The sequence below is a fragment of the Lepus europaeus genome, chromosome 18, assembly GCF_033115175.1.
Source record: "Lepus europaeus isolate LE1 chromosome 18, mLepTim1.pri, whole genome shotgun sequence".
Taxonomy (NCBI): Eukaryota; Metazoa; Chordata; class Mammalia; order Lagomorpha; family Leporidae; genus Lepus; species Lepus europaeus.
The window spans coordinates 70,689,250-70,695,795 of record NC_084844.1 but is presented as its reverse complement, the minus strand read 5'-3'; the positions used below and the strand labels follow the sequence as shown (position 1 = coordinate 70,695,795).

Below are 6,546 nucleotides of genomic sequence, written 5' to 3'. Positions count from 1 at the left end.
CCCATGGCCTGTCACAGGGAGAGGGAACTGAGGTAGAGTGTACAGACTCCCTGCATTGATGTGATGAAGCTGGGTATTCTGGAACATCATGTCAGTGAGCTGTCATAGGGAAATCTGGCGAGGAACAGAGTAATGAGAAAGAACACTGGAGACATTTGGAGGGCCTTGTTTGGATGTTTGGTGAAGTAATAAACAGTGCATGCCCACCAAAAAAAAATTAAGACTGTGGGTGTGACATCTGTAAAGATTAGAGGAAATTCTTCCTTGTGCCCATAGAGAGCTGAGATTGAACATCCATTCTCAGCAGCCAGACTGAAAAACTCCCAAGTCATGGGACAATGATTAGAGTAATGAGAAAAGTTTTTGCCTTAGGACTAGGAATTTAGACATAGGCTGAGCATGGTTCTGATCCACACAACAAATCATGAAAGCAAGACTAGAAAAGATCAAGCTGTATTTAAGGTGCTTAACTGATCAAAAAGTAAATCTCAAAAATGATAAGTAGAAGTGTGGAAGATATTTTTTAAAACTATCTTAACACTCATAAATACATAAATTAAAGTGTCAGAAATTGTCACTGTACTGGATAGGCATTAATGTAAATTATATATCACAAAAAATGCATAAGTTTGTGACTGTGTCGATCTTTGATAACACTTCAAGTGAATAACAGCCCGCCAAATGGAGACATAGGAAAGTTATGAAGGAAAAATGGCAATTTTTCCTAGACTTAAAGTATATTGTATTTTTATTGTATCACATATAATGTAGTATAGTTACTTCCAGATGGACTCTAATGAATTAAAATCATATACTATCATTGGTAAAGCAGCTGTATCATAGCAAAACAAAGAGTTGCAGTTAATAATTCCTCCTGAAATATATATACAACTAAATCATAAAATAATTTATTAATCTAAAATAAAGCAGAATCGAATAATAAACTGTGAAATTAAACCAGTTTGATGACAGATAAGGTGTACTACAATAATATGTAAGTACAATAACACTTAAAAACTGAAAAGTGAGGAACACAAGCCTTACCAAGGTTAATTTCATAGCCATACTCCCATAAGCAATTAAAAATTCATTTCAAAATTATGAGTTCAATTACCCAAGAAGATATGATTCTAAATATTTATGCATCTAATAAAGTCAAATGCATGCTATACAATAAGATAGTTTAAAAATTTAGAAACATCATTTGAGATTCCAGTACTTGTCATTCAGCAAATGACAGAACAAGAAACAAGAAATTCAGTAAGAATATCCAATTCAAAACACTACTCTCAAGTAACCATAGAACACTTACCAAAGTAGATGTCAGAGAGTATAAAACATACACTAATAAAAGGATAAAATCAAATGATATGTTATGCTCTATGAATACAAACCAATCAAATCAGAAAGAAATAACACAAACAGGAATCAGGAAAATATTCAAATATTTGGAAAGTAAGTAGCACACATGGCAATAAACTGAGTCCAAGAGCAAGCAGAGAGAAAGTATTTAACTGAATTGAATACAACATAAGAGAACTTGTTTAATGTAGCTATCAGGGCACATTAATGAAAAATTTTAGTGATAAATGTCTGTAGAAAGGGGTTCAGAAGCTTTTTTAAAGAAAAAACACAATGAAAAATGTTGAAGCCCCTGATATTAGTCTGAAATCAATGAACTTGATTTCCAACAACTAAAGACACTAGAAAAAGAGGAGCAACTTAAAGTCACAGCACCACATAGAGAGTGAAAATAAGTATCTGCTGTGATCTGAACGTACCATTTAAATGCTGAAACATAATCATGGATGGTGTTATTGCCTGATAAAGCTGTAAGGTGCTCAGGTGGGATCAGAGGCTTATAAAACAGACACAGTGAGTATCTTTACCCTTTATCCACCTGAGAATTCTGGGAAAAGCCATCTAGGAACCAGGAAGCAGACACCCAAGAGACCCTCAACCCTGTCAGGGCTGCATCCTGAGACTCTTACTTTAAGATCCATGGTGATTTCTTTGGTTTATAAGCTGCAAAGGCTAGGATAACTTCCTGTAGCCATCCCAATCAACTACAGCAACCAAGATACAATCAGTAAAATTTAGCCCCAGGAGCTGCAGCGCCTCCCTCAGGGACCCCAAGGCATCTCTGGCCTTAGCCACCTCAACCCTGGCACAGCTCCCCAATCTCTGTTCCAGGAGCAGGGTCACCAGTACCACTGAGGGGAACAAGGCCAGCCCCACAGGGAAAGAGGTGGAGCCTAGGGCTGTAGTCACTGCTGGATACAGGGACCCGTGGCTGTGAGGGCCAAGTGGCTCCCTGAAGGACCATGTCCACCAAGGCCAGCGAGTGCACCTCTGGTGTACTTCTTGTTGCTATCAGAAGATTACCCACGTGTGATCTCCTGAACCTTGCTGGCTTGAGGCCTCAGCCCCACACATAACTCAGCTCACCCCTTGGCTGCCTAGAATTAATCTCAGCACCAAGCATGACCCACAGCACTGCACAGTGCAGGACATGGCAGTGAGCATGGCCTCAAGGTCATGAAGGTCAAAAAGCCACACCACTGACCCTGAGCCAAGCAACCTAAATGTGCTTGTCTCTCTCAACGCCTGCACACCAGCCTGCTTTCATGACCAACTTCATTATGACAGAAGAAAAATGTCAGTAAAACTGGGAAAAAAATGGGAAAAGCCACTGTAACAAAACCATGTGTGGAAATAGTGAAGGTGATAAACATCTATCCACTCAGGTTGATCAAGAAAAAGTGAAAATGCACAAATTATGAATGAAGAAAAGAATGTGATATTAGTACAAATTCTTGAGATATTAATACAGATTTTCATGAAGAACCATGCTAACATAAATAAAGTAGACAAGTTCCTTGAAAGATAAACTCAGTCAAGAAGAACTTCACCACCTGTATTAACAAATATCTCTAAAGTAAAATACAGAGTTACAAATCTTCCTAGAAAGCATCACCTGGCCCAGATATCCTCACTGATACATTCTTCCAATATTTTAGAAAGAAATTATGTAATTCTGCATGCTTTTCAAAAGATGAGGAGGAATACATCTGAACTACTCCTATAATGAATATTATCCTGAAAAACAAACACAGTGATTGAAAAAAATCAAATTTCCTCATGAGCAATAATGTAAAAATCCAACCAAATTTTGAAATAATTAAGATATTCTCATATAGGTGAATGTATGAGTGAACTGTGTTGTATCATTCAGAAAATAGTTTATTGCTAAAAGGAAATGAGCTAACAAATCATGAAAACACACAGAGGAATCTTTGGTGTATTACCAAGTAAAAGAAGTTGACGTGAACAATTATACGTGCTCATCACTATGTGACATTTCAGAATGGCACAATTATGAATCTAGTAAAAAGATTAGTTGTTGACAGGATTGTAGAGGGAAGAAATGGGTGACTGGGCAGATAAAATTTTAGAGTAATGAAATGCTGTATAATAAAATGGTGGACACACATTATTATAACTTTGCATGAATTCATAAAGTTTTCAATACAAAATCCTAGTGTCAATTATGGATTTGAGGTGTTAATGATGTAGCAAATGTAATCATAACAACTATACTACACTGGCCAGGTTCATATTAATAAGAGGAGTGACTATGCCACTGTGGCAGCAGATATTTTTGGAAAATCTCTTTACCTTCATCTTAATTTTAATATAACCTGAGATATCGCTAAAGATAAAATGTATTAAAAATTTAGGACATCAGTCTCTCTTGGCTCCCTCTGTCCGCGGCTGGGCACGCCGCGCTCTCCTAAAGGTGGACCTCAAACTCCAGCAGCTCGACGTCTGGGCCAGCCTCCGTGGCCAGGTCCTGGGACTGCTGGACTGGGACATGGGGAACAAGGCCTTTCTGGCCTTCACATCGCACCTGCCTATGGCTGAGCAGAACCTTGCCAGGTACAGGCTTCAAATAGTGGAACCACCAAGGTTACCTTTGGAGAAGAAGCCCCGTGCTGACAGAGATGGTCCAGAGTTTGAGCCCAACCTGTGGATGTGTGTGAACCCCAACATCGTGTACCCACCGGGAAAACTGGAAGCCCAAGGGGCTAGCGAGAAGAAGGAACTGGCGGGCGCGGTCCCTCGCCCTCTACTGCCCTGCCATCAGGAAGATGCCAAATGCCCAGAGGCTGCGGGGGCTGGGCACTGTCGCCTTCCTCCCCCGAGCAGTCTCCGTCGCCAAAGCACTTTTCGTCTTCCCCCAGCAGCTGGGAGCTCACGGAAAAGGAGGAGGCCGAGGACAAGGATGACAGCTCCTGTGTGGCTCTCCTGTCCCCTTACAAAAGGGCCCCCCTCCAGAGCCGGAGGCTTCAGCAACCCAGCGGCCAGGAGGAAAGGCTCTGGCCCCGGCCCCCTCTCAATTACTTCCACCTAATTGCCCTGGCGTTAAGAAACAGTTCCCCTCCTGGCCTCAACGTGCAGCAGATCTACAGTTTCACTCGACAACACTTTCCGTTTTTCCGAACGGCTCCGGAAGGCTGGAAGAACACCATCCGCCACAATCTGTGTTTCCGAGACAGCTTTGAGAAAATGCCGGTCAGTAAGCAGGCTGAGGTCAGCGCCTGGCCCTGCTCCTGCCTCTGGAAGTTGACTGAGGAGGGACGCCACCGCTTTGCCGAGGAGGCCCGCGCCCTGGCTGCCAACCAGCTGGAAAGTATCCAGCCAGTGCATGAGCCAATCGGATATGATGCCCTTCCTCTTTGACCTTTTTTTTTTTTTTTTTTTTAAATTTTAAGAATCATGTATTTGGAAACACCTCTTAAATATCTAACATGTTGTAGTTTGTTTAGCCAGTAAACTTAAGCACAACCATCTAAAATGTTTTTAGTTTCTTTCTACCAACACGTTTAAAACATATGATACACAGATTCAGGTCACACAAATTAAAATGTATCTTTGATTGATTTTAGCAGCTTAAATTTATGGACAATCTTCTCTATAAGCCATTTAAAATAAAACTCTTAATAAAATTTCCCCATGTGGACATACAATATGTACACACATATGACATAGCATAATAGACCAATATAGCAATCTTAATAATAGCTTTTAAAATCTTTAACTCTTTTTGTAGACATGATAGTTATCTTAATGAGAAAGCCCCAGAGGCCTAAAGGGTTAAATACTTGTAAAATCCTACAGGTGCTTTCAAAAATACTGTGAAGTAAGCAAGTGCCTCTTGTTGGTTGATGAGTTTATAATTTTAAACATGGCAACTTAAAGTCTTTTGTCATCCACAGTTATATATAATGTGCTGCTCATAAAACTTTAGTTTTAGCGTTGTTGGTTCTGTGTTTAGCTGTCCTCCTATAGGTTCCTGTGGACTTTTTCCAGCCACTTCTATTGTATTCAGTACTTTGGGATGGCTCTGTAAACAGATGAAGCCAATAATGTATTAACAGTACCAACTGAGAGAAAGTATGGTTAACTGAGGTTACTTCCTCTTTGACCTTTGATGCCGCAAAGCAAGTCCCCTGCCTTATTAAAGTTGCCCCCAGCAGCCTTGTGTGGATATGTGTGTGTAGTCTCTGAAGATGGGGTGAAGGGCAGAGGTGCAGTTCCAGCTCGGGGTGGGAAGCAGCCCACGCGTGCTCCCAAGGCAGTGGGGCAGCTGCTGGCATGCAGATGCCACGCTTGTCTCGGAGGAGGAGAGTCCTCGCCCTTCGCCAGACCTGAGCGAGTGCCCATTTTATGGATTTTGAAGATAATCTTGGGAGATGCTGGCTTGTGGCAGGCAGCCCTGGGAGCACCACCTACTTGTTCAGCTAACATTGTTAAGCTGCTACTTAACGAACACATAGGGCTTCAGGGCCCTGGGACAGTTTCTGCTCTGCGCCCTGGTAGCTGTGACAGGGGTAAGGGCAGGTGCCAAGGCAGCAGAGGGGGGCAGTTTTAGGGAGAGGCTACCTTTGTTTGGAATTTTTGATCAGTAAAGGGTAATATGAAGAAAAAGAATTTAGGACATCAAATTCAATAAATAAGCTAAATAAATGACTAAGCAAATGGGATCCATTCCAGGAATGCAGGGCTTGTTTAACACTAACACCATGATTAATTTTATTATGGTATTAATAATATGAAAGAGAAAAACTGCAGGGTTACTGTTATTTCACTCCTATTGGGGATGCCGGACACCCTGGTCCAGGACTCTCTCTCAGTATAGAAATAAAGGGCTGAGTCCAGGAGTGTGCAAAGCAAAAGTGAATTTACTGTGTAGAAAGGAGTACAGACTCCCGAGATAGAGGAGGGGCTCAAAGCTGGGAGTCCATTATCAGAGGAGTGAGCCTGTTTTTTGAGTATTCAGTTTTAGCCTTTACCATTATCCATGGGATGCTTTGTTTTGTTTTGTTTTTTTGTGGGGGACAGGTATAGGCTCCTGTTTTAGGACTGCACCCTCTACTTGGGTCTACATTTGGCTGGACCCTTGGCCTGTATTCCAAAGGGCAGAACATCTTTGGCCCACATTGTGTCATATGGTTGCTAGGCAGGGGGTCTTTGTTTAAGGTT

At 41.4% G+C, this 6,546-nt stretch overlaps 1 pseudogene; it reads left to right on the top strand.

The window, feature by feature from the left end:
- The first annotated feature begins 3,874 nt into the window (after window positions 1–3,874).
- On the top strand, window positions 3,875–4,747 carry LOC133746983 (forkhead box protein R1-like; annotated as a pseudogene).
- The last annotated feature ends 1,799 nt before the right edge of the window (window positions 4,748–6,546 follow it).